General features: G+C 49.3%; 1 long non-coding RNA gene across 1 annotated transcript; it reads left to right on the forward strand.

Annotated features, from left to right (window-relative positions):
- The first annotated feature begins 2,835 nt into the window (after positions 1–2,835).
- On the forward strand, positions 2,836–13,621 carry LOC308354531. Its single transcript, XR_013967871.1, has 6 exons — positions 2,836–2,972; positions 4,207–4,295; positions 4,598–4,673; positions 11,260–11,344; positions 12,014–12,296; positions 13,393–13,621. It is a non-coding gene; the product is annotated as an uncharacterized lncRNA (long non-coding RNA).
- The last annotated feature ends 906 nt before the right edge of the window (positions 13,622–14,527 follow it).

Consider the following 14,527-nt stretch of genomic DNA (forward strand, 5'->3'; position numbering starts at 1 on the left):
GGGTCACTGGAACTGGAGGCAGCCAGGGAAGATTCTGCCTTAGGGGTGCTGGGCTGGCCCACACCTGCAGTTCACACGCTGGCCCCCAGCACTGAGGGAGAGTAAATTCCTACTGTGTTAGTTGAAGTTTGTGGTCCTTTGTTGTGGCAGCCTCAGGACACCAGAGGGCAGCTGGTCCTGGTGGAACTGACTCTGTGGTCAGGAGATGCTGCCTTTCCTGGGTCTAGCAGGTGTTCAATGCCCAGCCTTCCTTTTGTAAATGTTTTTAAGGAACCCTCTCACCCTGCCCCTGCCTCTCCCTTAAGACCTGCTCTCTGCTCAGCCGGATTCTCTCCCCCACTGAAACCCATCATATGCTCACAGTCGAAGTCTCAGCACCTCCTCCAGGAAGCCCTCCTGGATGTACCCTGTGTTTTTGATCTACCAGAGCAGTCACCAGCCCCTTTCTTCTGCCCTCCAAAGGCCACGAGGTCCCCAAAGTCCAGGGGACCCACAGCAGATTTTCCAGGACATCCTGCTAATGTTTTGTCTTTCGTTGGCTTGAGGTGAGGAGGGCACTCTGCTCTGTCCCTTTTCTCTTCACAGGGAGAGAATAAAGCTCACAGCACAGCCTCCTCCAAAGAAAACCTCCTCATAAAATCCTCTCCAAACCTGCCTTCCTCAAGCCCTTTAGACCCTGGTCAAGCGAGAGTCATGAAACCCATTGTGAGCCATCAACTTTAGAAATCTTGGTTTAGGGGCACTGGGGTGGCTCAGTCATTACGTGTCTGCCTTCTGCTCAGGTCATGATCCCAGGCTCCTGGGACTGAGCCCCACTGAGCAGGGAGCCTGCTTCTCCCTCTCCCACTCCTTCTGCTTATGTTGCCTCTCACTATTTCTCTCTCTGTCAAGTAAATAAATAAAAGTCTTAAGAAGAAAAGGAAAAGGAAAGAAAAGAAAAAAAATCTTGGTCTGATGCTTCTCACTAGTCATCATATCTACTTATTTTGGGTCTAAATGAAAATGTTCATCTTAGCATCCTGTTACTCCAGTAATATCCAACGCTGGGGGCCTCTGATGTTTCTCCCTGAATATTCCCAGCTCTCCACCTTCCAGGCACATGATGGGTGGCACTTCCTGGTTCCCCTGGGGTTGGCTGGAGCCATGTGATGAGTTCTGGCCAATCAGCTGCAAGCAGAAGTGATGACGTCACTGCCAGTATTGGGCATTTAATTCCTCATGCAGGACCCTCTGCTCTCTCTCTGCTGCTGTGACTAAGAACATTCCAGATAGTTGCTGCCCCATCAGCCTATATCCTGGCATGACCCAAACAGAGGCCCCATGTGGTCCCAAATGGTCATGTAGCATGAGCAAGAGATAAACCTTTAAGTCACTGAGATGCTGGAGTTACCAAAGCCTGACCCAGCATCTCAGCAGGTGTATTAGTATTCTGTGGCTGCTGTAACAAATTATGGCAAATTTGATGGCTTAACACAGCATTTATTCCCTTACAGTTCTGGAGGTCAGAAGTCTGAAATCAGTTTCACTGGACTGAAATTAGAGCGTGAGTAGGACCCTGCTCCTTTGGGAGGTTTTAGGGGAGACTCTGTTTTCTCGACTTTTCCAGCTGCTAGAGCTGCATCGCTGTGTTCCTTGGCTCATGGCCCCTTCCTCCATCTTCAAAGCCAGCACTGTAGCCTCTTCTAACCTCCCTCTGCTTCCCCCTTTTAAGGACACTTGTGATTGCATTTAGGGCCCTCCCAGATAATCCAGGATAATCTCCCATTTCAAGAGCCTTAACTTAATCCCCTCTGCAAAATCTCCTTTGCCATAGAAAGTCACATTCACAGGTTCCAGAGCTCAAGAACTAATATCTGGAGGAGGGGGGCATTGTTCCACCTGGGACAGTGGGTTCACCTAGAAGCAAGGATTCAAATGCAAGTCATTTATTTGGGGGAATGACCCCAGGGAGGAAAGTGAGGAGATGGGAGCCTTGAGCTATGCAGGAAGCCTGGGCTTGGCCACACCTGAATTTCAGCCTTCTTAGGGTGCTGAGAGCACCCTTAGGTTTAGCAGCTTGAGTGACTGCTTTAAAATCTAAATTGGACCTGGTCACTTTCATGGTCAGAACCCTCCATTAGCTTCTCAGAAAAAAATCTATGCTCCTCCCCACAGCCTATAAGGCTCTCTCCTTCATGAAGGCTCTGCCTTCATCTCTTACACTGTTGCCCTTTCTCACCTCCCTCCAGCCTCCTGAATGTTTCTCAGACACACCAATCAAGTTCCAGCCACAGGGCCTTTGAATATGCCTTTCCTCCCTCCAGGAAAAATCTGCCCTCTGGGACATCTGCATGGCTTGCTCTCTCTCTTCACTCAGGTTTCTGCTTGGGGCATAGACTCTCCCCCAATATCCCTTTTCTTGTCTTTTTTTTTGTAAATAAATTATTTTTTACTGTGATCAAATACAATCCTAAAATTTACCATTATAACCATTTCAAAGTGCACAACTCGGTAGCATTAAGTATATTCAGAATGTTGTGCAACCAGCACCACTGCCTCATTCCAGAACTTTTCCATCACTCTCAGTGGAAACCCCATACCCATTAGGTGGTCACTCCCTGTTCTTCCCTCAATTTTCCTTGTCTTTTGTATTTTGATAAGGCACCTCCATTTTTAAGCTGGGCACATGGCCACCCAGGAAAAATACTTCATTTCCCAACCTTCCTTGAAGCTATGCCATGTGACTTTTTTTCTGGCCAATGACAGGTGAACAGTAGTGATCTGTGCCCCTTCACCTTCTGGGCGATGCCCTTGAAGGGGAGGAGTGGAGCCTCCCCTGACCTTTCTCCTCTCACTGGCTGGAAAGTGGCCATGCTGGGGAGGCATCTTGGTCCACCGTGGAGGAGGCAAAACAAAAGACAGAAAGAGCCTATATCCTCCCCAAAATATAGCCAACCACCCCAGGCGTGGACCATTTACACCCAGACTATTAAGTAAGTACTAAATAAAGTTATCTCTTGGGGCACCTGGCTGGTTCAGTCTGGAGAGCATGCAACTCTTGACCTTCGGGTCGTGAGTTCAAACCCACGTTGGGTGCAGAGATGACTTAAACTTTAAAAATGTATCTCTTGTTTGAGCCACTGTAATGTTGGATTTCTGTTTCAGCAGCCAGAATGATATTGTAACTACCAATTTGGTAATAGAATTTAAAATACTTGGCATTATCTTAGTGGGTGGGCAGCTGGTGAGGATTCACACAGGACAGGCTGGGAAGCTGGTGGCCCTCATCACACAGGGACAAAATGGTTAGGTAGCCCGTTGACCAAATGTGTGTCTTCCTCCAAATTCAGATGGTGAAACCAAATCCCCAACAGGATGGTTAGTGGAGGTGGGGCCTCTTGGGGTGATTAAGTCATGGGGATGGAGTCCTCACAAATGGGAGTCCTCACTGCTCTGCAAGAGAGACCCCAGAAAGCTCGCTTACCCCTTCCACCATGTGAGGACACACTGAGAAGACAGCCGTCCATGAACCAGGAAGCCGGTGCTCACCAAGTACCAAATCTGCCAGCTCCCTGATCTTGGACTTACAGATCCCAGAACCAAGAAATAGATATCTTTTGTTTATAAGCAACCCAGTCTCTTGTAATCTGTTGTAACAGCCCAAATGGATTAAGCCACCTGGCATCTGTGAGACCCTTGAAGACAGCCTGTAGCTCTAGGTGGCTTAGTCTGTTTGGACTGTTATGACAGATACAATAGACTGGGTCTATTACAGAACATGAGCCATGTTACAGAACATGACAGCTATGGCTGTCATGCGAGTCAGAAATGACCTGTGTCCTTTCAGCCATAATACTTCCCTCCTATCAGCATCCTTTCAGTTCCCGAGATCAGATGGCAAAGTTCTGGATGTCAGACTCAGGTAGTGGCGGAGACTGCTTAGTGAACATACGGGCGGTGAGGGAGACCTGCATTTGGGGGCCGTGTCGCTGCAGCAGCCTCACGTTTGCCTTAACTAATACCCACAGAAGAAAAATGCTTCCTTCATCCACCGCTATGGGGATTCAAGGAGGGAATCCACATAAAGCCACGAGCATGTGTCTGGCACCTAGAAGATGCCCAATAAATGTTCGCTGTTTCCCCACCACCTCCGCCTCGGGTTTGGGGAAGAAAATGCCCCTTCCCAAACTGCGGGGGAAGCTCCTTTGCTATGTCTTTTGTTGCCAGGCGTGAAACCCAGTCCCCAGACTGGTCTCTGCAACCACAGCTCCTGTCTGGCAGACCCTGTTCCGCAGCTTGCTCCCTGCCTGATTCTGGTAACTCTGTTCCCTCCCCATGCCCCTTCCTTCCCAGTTAGTTCCCTTAAACCTGTCCACCTCGCTTCCTGAAATGCTCCTCTGCTAACCCCCAAAGCACACTGCCAGCAGCCGGCTACCAGGGGCCAGGACCGATTTCTTGCAAAACTTTTTATGATCCTCCCCTGACTACTAAGTGGTTAAAAATATCCACTCCGCCCAGGCAATTTTGCTAAGCTGGTGTCAGGGGGAGAAAGGGAGACGAGGGAGAGCTCACAAATGAAGCAAATTGCTGAAAATCGGATTTTTACTGTCTTATCTAGGAGCCACATGAGAGGAGAGGAGATTGCAATTTCTGCCGGAACTTTCTCACATCCCCGCGTCTGGGGCAAGCAAGTGGTGAGAGCAGGGGAGGAGCAGGCTGGAGGAACCTGGGAAGGAGAACAGAAGGAAAGACAGAGGCTGAAGAGGGAGGGAGTGGGAAGGTGGGGTAGGGGGTGGCGAACAGGGGGAAAGGGGCAGTAATTAGCAGCAGCCCTGAGAAAGGCTGTGGGTCCCCAGGGTGTTGGATGCCAGACCCCAGCCAGAGGCTCCTGCCGGGGCTGTACCTCTTGGAGATCCTTCACCCACCCATAGAGTCTGATTTTAATTGTCCGGCAGGGACGAGTGTCCTTATAAGGAGGAGAAAGGGAGACAGACATAGGGATAAAGGCCATGTTCCAATGGAGACAGACACTGGAGTGATGTGGCTACAAGCCAAGGAATGCCTGGAGCCCCCAGAAGCTGGAAGAGACAGAGGAAGGTGGCTTTGGAGGCACACCTTGCTTTTGGCCCAGCAGTAGTGACTTCAGACTTCTTGCCTCCAGAACTGTGAAAGAACACTGATATTATTTTAAGCCACTCAGTTTGTGGCTGTGGGTCTGTTACAGTAGCCCTAGGCCACCCATCTGTACCTACAACACTGGGCAACTGAAAGGATTAGACGATTGAATATGCACCAAGGGCTTAGAAAAGTGCTTGGCATAGAGTGGGGAGACACTGCAGATTTGTTGAATGAATGAGGAAATGTTCAGTGAGCTCCTATCTTGTGCCAGGTGTTGTGCTAGATGCTGGGGATAAAATGGGAAGCCAGCCCCAACCTGGTCTTTGGGCTCATGACAACTAAAACCTAGTTAGAGGACAGATGTGGATCAAATCAACATTCTAGTGAAGTGCAACTACCTACTGAGATATGGGCTCCAGAGAAAAGAACCAATTCTCAAAGAGCTTAAACCAGCCAAAACTTGACATAGATGACGCCAGGGGGAGATGTGCTAGAGGATGAGTAGGTGTTAAAAAGAGGAAATTGGTGGAGAGGGAGAAACTTTGTAGATGATGATAACCATATGTGCAAGGGACCTGAGGCAGGAAGACGGCTTGGAGCATGTGCAAAATAGTGGGAAGACCAGGGTGGCTGGAAGAGAGGACAGGAAGGGGTAGAGGAGTGCAGTAGGAAGTTGATGCAATAAGCAAAGGTCAAATCACTCAAGACCTTGTGGACCATATTATAATTTCTGGTCTTTATTTTAAGAGCCATAGAACTATTACAGTCATCCAAGTGGGGTTGGTGTTGGTTTGGACTAGAGTGGTTGATGGAGATGGAGAGATGTAGGCAAATTCAAGGGATGGCTATAGAGGCAGAGTCCACAAAACCCATTCAGGGAAGTAGAGTTCATGAGACTTGGTGGTAGATTGGATGTGGAGGTCTGGAGGAAGAGATTTCGTATAGATTAGGGCATTGCAGGTCTGAGACGCCTATAAGACATTGAAATGAAATGCTGACAAGGTATTTAGATGAGGCTGTAGTCCTCTGGAATATAAATATTATGGTCATCATTTATGGTGTATCAGTCAAGACAGGCTGGGTTATGCTGCAGTAATAAATAAAACCAACATTTTGGGGGCTTCAAGCAACAAAACTTCATTTCTTGCTCATACTACATGACTGTGATGGGTTAGAAGGGGTTAGGGCGGCAGGGGAGTTGTGGGGAGAGACGTGGGATGGGGTGCTTGGCTAGCTTAGTTGATGGAGCATGTGACTCTTGATCTCAGGGTCATGAGTTCAAGCCCACATTGAGCTTGGAGCTTACTAGGTTTACTAAAATGAATGAATGAAAGTATGTATGTATGTATGTATGAATGAATGAATGAATGAATGAATGAAATAAAATGCAATCACAAGAAAAAAAATAGAAGGGGTAGGGTGGGTATGACTGCCCTCTAGGACCAAGACTGATAAAGTAGCCACCATCTTGAATGTTGCCAATTGCCATATCAGAGAGAAAGATTACTCTGGAGGTATCCCTGTCGACAATGACATGATCCAGCCCAGAAGTGGCACATGTTAGTTCTGCTCAAAATTCATTGGCCAGAACTCATCATATGGCCCCATTTAACTGCAAGGATGCCAGGAAATGTGATTCCCCAGAAGGGGAGAAAAATATTGGGAGAGCACCAGTCATGACTTAACCACATTGGCGTGAAAGGGTGGTCTGGAGAAAGATGGAGAGCCCCCTCAAACCCAACAATTAATGACCCTATAAAAGTAGGACTGGGGGAATGCTGAGATTTTTCTGTGCATTGGTCTGGTGGCTGTGACAGGCAGAGGTCAGGCAGCCCAGACATAGGCATGCCAGGACCTGAGAGATGAGAACATGGCCAGACTGGAGATCTTTCCTTCAGCAGTCTGATATTCTCCCAGAATCCCATTGCATCAGTTAGGTTGAGGCTGGGAAGACAGGCTAGGAAGACAGAAGGCAACCTAGATATTTCAATAGGGACAGATTTAATGCAGGGATTCAGAGCCAGCAAACCCACTGAGAGGGCTGGGGGGAGTCATGCCAACATCCAGGAAGGCAGCGTGTACAAGAACTCTAGAGAATCACTGTTGATGCTTGGTGACCCCAAGTGTCTACTCTCAACATCAGAATAGGCTATTTGTAGGACAATGCCCAGAAAGTGCCAGGCCAATCTCACAGCTGCCATTTGCTTGCCATTGACAGGACAAATGATGGCTCCTGTTTCTCTTCAACCTAACAAATCTTGCATGAACTCCTCTCAATTGTAGACTCCACCCCATAGCCCTGTTGACCAGGGAGTCTTAGACATGCCTTAGACATGTAGTTCTCAGACTCTAGCCCCTGAGGTACAGTGAAGAATCAAAAGAGGTGCAGAGTTGCTAACAGATAGTTGAGCACTCCCAAAAAGGCGGACCACGGAGACGGTGGCCGGAAGGGTTTGGGACCCAGTGATGTGCTGGTGAGGAGGAGTCCAAGTGATCGTGGGCCATGGGGTGGACTCCCAATCCACGCAGGCAAGACAGCTCCTTTGTTCCATGAGGCCATTCCCTCCCAGGCATCTCTTGGATTGTGTTCCTCCCTATAAAGCAGCAAAAATTAGATGACAGTGTGAAGCCTGGGTGATAAAGGCTCCATGGCTCAGTCCATGGAGCGTGAGACTCTTGATCTCAGGGATGTGAGTTTGAGCCCCATGTTGGATGTCGAGATTACTTAAAAATAAATTCTTAAAAAAAAAAAAAGTAAAAAATGGAGTCGTATTCAGTGAGCTAAAGAAATGAGCTATCAAGCTACAAGAAGACATAGAGGAAGCTTAAATGCATATTGCTGAGTGAAAGAAGCCAGTCTAAAAAAGCTACGCGCTGTAGGATTCCAACTATATGACATTCTGGAAAAAGCAAACTATAGAGATAGTCAAAAGAACAAGTGTTGCAGGGCGGGGGCCACAGGGGCGCACGCAGAGGGAGGACTAGGTGGACCACAGGGGATTTTTAAGGTGGTAAAACTATTCTATGATACTGAAATGGTGGATCCATGAACTCTTGCGGTTGTCAAAACCCATAGAACATGCAACAGTGAGTGTGAACCCTAACGCAGGAAGTGGACTGAATTGATACTGGTTCATCTGCTGTAACAAATTTGCCACACGAATGTAAGACGTTAATGACAGGAGAAATTGGAGAGGTATATGGAACCTGTCTGCACTGCCTGTACAATTTTTCTGTAAACCTAAAACTGCTTCAACATATATAATCTAGGGCCACCAGGGTGGCTCAGTTGGTTAAGCAACCAGCTGGTCATGATCTCAGGGTCGTGATCTCAGGGTCGTGAGATCGAGCCCCTCGTGTGGCTCTGCACATTTTCTCTCCTTCTCCCTCTATCTCTCTGCCCCCTCTCAAAAAACATGTGTGTGTGTGTGTGTGTGTGTGTGTGTGTGTGTGTATTATATATAATATATATAAAATATATGTGTGTGTGTGTGTGTGTGTATATATATATATATATATATATATATATATATTTATATTTGATTTAAAAAACCAAAGCACTGGCTCCTTGGGGCTGGATCATGCTCCAGTCAGGGGGTAGTCTCTGATAAACAGAGATAATTGATTGCTGGAGCCGCACGAGTGCGCTAAGCATGAGCTCCCAGCCCCTACGGCTGGCAGCCATGAACCTCACGCTTCTGGCGGACCAGGGAACTAGCCTGGGCTGCTTCCCCTGTCAACCTGGAGAGTCTGTTTCCAGGGTCTGGGACTCTCTCACCAAGAACCATCTCAGGCTCTCCTGGATTAGTAAGCCACGGGGCCTCATCCATAAGTGGGCATGTAATATGTAATAGTTAGCATAGGCTCAGTTATGCTACATAACAAGCAAGCCTGGGTTGCTGAGCTAGAAGAGGCTGTGTTTCCAGGTTCCGGACATGCTGCTTGTCTGCAGTCAGGGAATGGGGCTCCTGGAAGACACACAGTTATGATACAGCAGGCCCAGGTTTGCAGCAAGTCAGCATGGCCGTAACAGATATTTCTGAGTCTCTCGGCCACAGAAGCAGCCAATACACTGATGCTGACACTTTTGCAAACACAGCTGCCCGCCGCCTGGCCCCTGCCTGGAGCCAAATGCTTTTCTGTCCTTCTCTCCTCCCTGCCCCACATTTCCTTCGGAGCTGGAGGTTAATAAACTCATCACTGATGAGCAGGGAACACGTCTGCAGAGGTTTTAATTACAGCAGAAAATTGGCCCAATTGGTATTTAATGTAGAGTAAGTGTCGAGTTAACTGGTCAGGGCAGGACGAGCTGAGGTTTGCATGGAGGTGTCCTGAGCCCTGCTGGATGGTTTTCCCTGAGAGCCTCAAAGGGCAGGGGCTGCTGTAGTGTTGGCTCTCCCGGGGCTGCTGCCGCACCTCAGAGATCCCGGGGGAGAAAAGGAAGCAGCCTGAGGTGAAGGGGTTAGAAGACATTTCTGAAAGCTCAGCTCAGGGCTCTGCTCTCTGGCCTCTTGGCTTTTCTCCTTTGAGATGTTTGACCTCCTTCTCTTCCGGGCAGCCTTGGAGAGAGTGCTGGTGCTCGTGTGGACAGGGTGTAGGAGGAGCAGGAGAATGGAGTGGAGGGGAATTGGATTGGGGGGGGGGGGCAAAGTGGAGCTGCAGGAGCTAAACTTTTTTTTTTTTTTTAAGATTTTATTTATTTATTTGACACAGAGAGAGAGCACAAACAGGGAAAGAGGCAGAGGGAGAAGCAGCCTCCTGATCAGCAAGGAGCCCAATGTGGGGCTCGATCCCAGAACCCTGAGATCATGACCTGAGCTGAAGACAGTTGCTCAACTGACTGAGCTACCCAGGTGCCCCGGAGCTAAACTTTCTTTTTTTTTTTTTTTTTAAAGATTTTATTTATTTATTTGACAGAGATCACAAGTAGGCAGAGAAGCAGGCAGAGAGAGAGGAGGAAGCAGGCTCCCCGTTGAGCAGAGAGTCCCATGCGGGGCTTGATCCCAAGACCCTGGGATCATGACCTGAGCCGAAGGCAGAGGCTTTAACCCACTGAGCCACCCAGGCACCCCGGAGCTAAACTTTCTAAGTAAGGTGTGGGAGAGGAGAAAGTGCCCCGCTTCTCCCACCTTGCCTGTCGGATTTGTCTCAGGAGAGCTAACAGAGGAACGTTTTTGGTGAGCCTGTGCTCAAGAGAGAAAAAAACCCAAAGCCCCAAACAATAGGAGGCAATGGGCTAACAGAAGCCAAGCTCACCCAGAATCCATTACAAGTGTCACTACAATTTTCCATACGTTCCAGGAGCCCCCAGGATGACTGCATCCTATCCAGAGAGACCGTATAGATATAAAAGCATAATTTCTGGAATCAAACTGCCCAGATTCTAACTCTGACTCTGCCACCTACTAGCTGGGTGACTGAGGGCAAGCAACTTAACCTGTCAGTGTCTCAGTTTTCTCATCTGTAAAATGGGGGTGTAATTTCTAATGGTGAGACTAGGTGAGGCTGCAGAAACAAAGAAACTCAGCATCTCAGTGACTGAAAATCACAAGGTTTATTTCTCACTCATGCTTCATGTCTGTTTTGGGTCATCGCGGGGAGGCTCTTTTTATCATGGTCACTGGTAGAGCAGTCACACTCCAGAACATTCTAGAACATTGCTTGCGGTCATGCCAAAAGGAAATAAGAGCTTTGGAAGGTCATACACAGGCAACTAAATGCTCTAGTTGGGAATGACAGGTGTCAGTTCCACTCACAACTACTTGGTTAGAACCAGTCAGGTGACCTCCTCCACAAGGTGGGCAGGAAGCACAGTTCTTGGCCAGCAGCACTGATAGGACTCCTACTTACAGGTTGTCATAAAAATTAAGTGAGGTGGGGTACCTGGATGGCTCAGTGGGTTAAACCTCTGCCTTCGGCTCAGGTCATGATCTCAGGGTCCTGGGATCGAGCCCCACATCGGGCTCTCTGCTCAGTGGGGAGCCTGCTTCCTCCTCTCTCTCTCTCTCTCTCTGCCTGCCTCTCCACCTACTTGAGATCTCTGTCAAATAAATAAATATCTTTGTTTAAAAATTAAGTGAGGTAATGAATGTGAAATGCTTAGAACAGCGCCTGGCATACAGCAAGCACTCTTTCCATGTTCCTGATTTTGTGTTTTACCAGGAAAAGTGACCTCACCCAGGTCTCTGATGCTGATGGAGCAGGATCGAGATGGACCAGTGGCTGGAAGCCTGAAGATGTCCTCCAGGTGTGTGCCAGGGACGTCCAACCACCGAGGCACAGATCAGGGCACACCCATGCCTGACCCTGAACTCAGACAAGACCACAGAGTTCCCCCATGCATTCCAGGGAGGGAGATGCGAGCTGGACCCTGCCCAGACCCTCCAACAGGCAGCCCCCACCTCCAGAGACCTACCTTATGCCCGTGGCATGCATGCCACCCCGGGCGAGGACAAGCACTCATGGCAGCTTCAGCGAGCAGCCCAGACCTCCAGAAGGTAGGAGGTCTTACCACCTGCCGCTGCCCCTCACCATTCTTCACTTACCTGTTGGTTGATGATCTTTCCTCTTGGCGGAGAGGAGCACTCCCTCAGAGGAGTTCTTGACCCAGAGACGGTGACAAGTAACACCTGTGAGGAAACAGACCCTTGCTCAGGGTCTCCTAGCAAAAAGTCATAGAGGCAGGATTCAAACCCAGGCTGGTCTGTCTTCTGAGAGTTAAAATATGTCACCACGCTTCCTCTTGGAGTCCACATCTGCATCCCCTCTCCTCTACTAGCTCCCCACAAGTCCCACCAGCCTCCCGAAACCTTCCCTTCTGGACCCTGCCCCGCAAAGCCAGGCAGCTCGGGAACCCCTGGTTTCCCCACCATCCAACCAGAGCTCATTTCTTTCTTTCTTTTTTTTTTTTTTTAAGATTTTATTTATTTATTTGACAGAGATTACAAGTAGGCAAGAGAGGCAGGCAGAGAGAGAGAGGAGGAAGCAGGCTCTCCGCGGAGCAGAGAGCCCGATGTGGGGCTCGATCCCAGGACCCTGGGATCATGACCTGAGCCGAAAGCAGAGGCTTTAACCCACTGAGCCACCCAGCCGCCCCCAGAGCTCATTTCAAAGGTGGAAACCAAGGCCTCCCAGGCACCCAGGGAGACCCCTGAACAATGGACATCGCCCAAGGGCCGGAAAAGCACAGGCAACTCCAGGTAAAGCCAGGTGCTCTCCACAGACCCTAATCACCCCAGAAGAGCCCAGCCAGGCCCGTGCCAGGAGGCTTCTTCCAGCAGCTTGGCTTCTGCAAGGAGAGGGGAGAAGAAAAGCAGTGCCCTTTGCCAGCTCCCCAAACAGCCTCCAGCGCCCCCCCCAACCCACATGGGGACAGTGGGGGGCCGCGGCTGCCCAGGGGGGGCCTATTCCCAGCTTCCTCAGCCAGAGGTGGATTCCCAGACTGCGGGGAGCAGGGGGCGGGGTCCTGGCGCCCTGGCGGGCAGAGGGAAAAAAGTGCCAGCGTGCCCCACCCCCACCCGAGGGACCTCCCCGCGTACATATTGTGCTGTCCACCCTCTGCTATGATGGGCAGAGATGGCCCCCAAAGCGCTCCGGCTTCCTTCATTCGCTGCAAGCTAAGCCCTGCCTGGGGCCTCCCTGCCCAGCAGGGGCAGAAAAGGCGAATTAAGGAGGATTTAGAGACCCGCCCGCAGGCTGAGAGATTAGATGAGATCAATATACAGAGGGCTGGGTGAGATCCCGCTGAGGGGCTCCTTAAGACCGATGACCCTGAGAGGTAATTAACAGGCTCGCTGGGGTCAGCCAGACCCATCACCTCCACCTCTACCCTATTTGGCAGCCCCTACAAAGCCCGGGCTGGGGTCCTGTCTCCCTCTTAGTCCTCCACACCAGCCCTGCACAGGTTCAGAATCAGGGTCCTCCCCCAGTCACCTCCCCCCGGGAGCCTGGAGGGATCACTGTCTAGTCTCTGTCACCCTTGGAGTGCTTGCCACCTGCCAGAAGCTGTCTAAAGCTTTATAGAGCTCCCTGATTTTTCACCACAATTCTAGAAGGCACGATGCTATCATGATGAGGTCTACTCTGCAGATGGAGAAATGGAGGCAGAGGTGGGTGAGGGAGCTTGTCTAAGGTCACACCACAAGTAACCATGAACCTGGGATTCAAATCCAGGCATTTGGGGTTCAGAGCTTGGGCCCCTAACCTTCTGCCCTTCCCCTCACTCCCCTCGCCCACACAACTGGCTTTAACTCCTAAACAAGGCAAGACCAATAACCTCAACATATTGTCCCCCAGGCATTTTCCCAACACCTTTAACCACCTGGACCTCAATGGAGCAGCCACATGCAAGAGAAAACTCTATGACCCGAAGCACATGACACAAAGTCCGTGCATCAATGAAAGCATGTGACCCAGAAGGTGTATAAGCTCCAGAAAGAGGGGGGATCCCATTAATCTTGTCTCGAGGAGCCTAAAACCTGGCATGTGGTGGGTGGTCAATATATTTTTGTGGAATTGAATTGAACTGATGGTCGTGGCCTTTACCTACAGCCCCTTTGCTCCTAGTTTAGACACAATAACAACCGGCCAGATTACTCAGGCTGGACAAATCGGCAGTGCTGAAGGCAAAGAACAGGAAGAAGTCTTGCCTCCAGCACTTACTAGCCCTGCCTGCATCCTTCCTTCTGTAAAATGGGTTATTGTGAGGGTTACAGAAAATTGTTAACAAATGTCTAACATGGTGCCTGGTACCTAGCGAGTACTAGATAAACATTAACTTGAATTTTTTAGGGGCTAGCAGAAAAACTATAAAAATAGACGTAAGACCTCAAAAAAAAAAAAAAAAAGCCAAAAAAGGAAGGCTGAGATCCTGTTATCTATAGAAAGCCTGAAAGGGGATTTGAAGAGCTACCTGTAACCCTGACGTATGTGATAAGAGCTGGTATTATCAATCCTGGGCATTTGTACCTCCCAGCGAGCCGAGGAAGTGGGTACTACGACTATTGCATTTATAGATGAAGAAGCAGAAGTTCAGTGAGGTTAAGAAACTTCACCAAGATCACACAGCATGTAGCAGCCAGGCTGGGACTCAGACCCAGCTCTGTGTGACCTCAAAGTCCTGCCCCAAGAAAGACTAGAAGAATAAACACGTAAAGATCAACGGTGATATCCTCAAGGCTTGTGCCTTTCGGTGCGTTCTGAGTGTGTTTCCTGCCTGTGCTCGTAACAATAATAATAAAGCTAAATATTTTTTAATTCTTTCTAAATATAACCCTTTAGGTAAGAGAAAAAGCTCAAAAGGAAAAACCCATTGTGGTTAGGGTCCCCACGGGAAGCACTCTGTTAAGTAGGTGACTTGCGGTCTGTTGTAGGAATGAGAGAAGCTATAGTGTAAGGGCGTCTGGGCCCCTGTGAGGCTGGGGAGCCATTA

Source organism: Martes martes (genome assembly GCF_963455335.1).
Source record: "Martes martes genome assembly, chromosome: 1".
Taxonomy (NCBI): Eukaryota; Metazoa; Chordata; class Mammalia; order Carnivora; family Mustelidae; genus Martes; species Martes martes.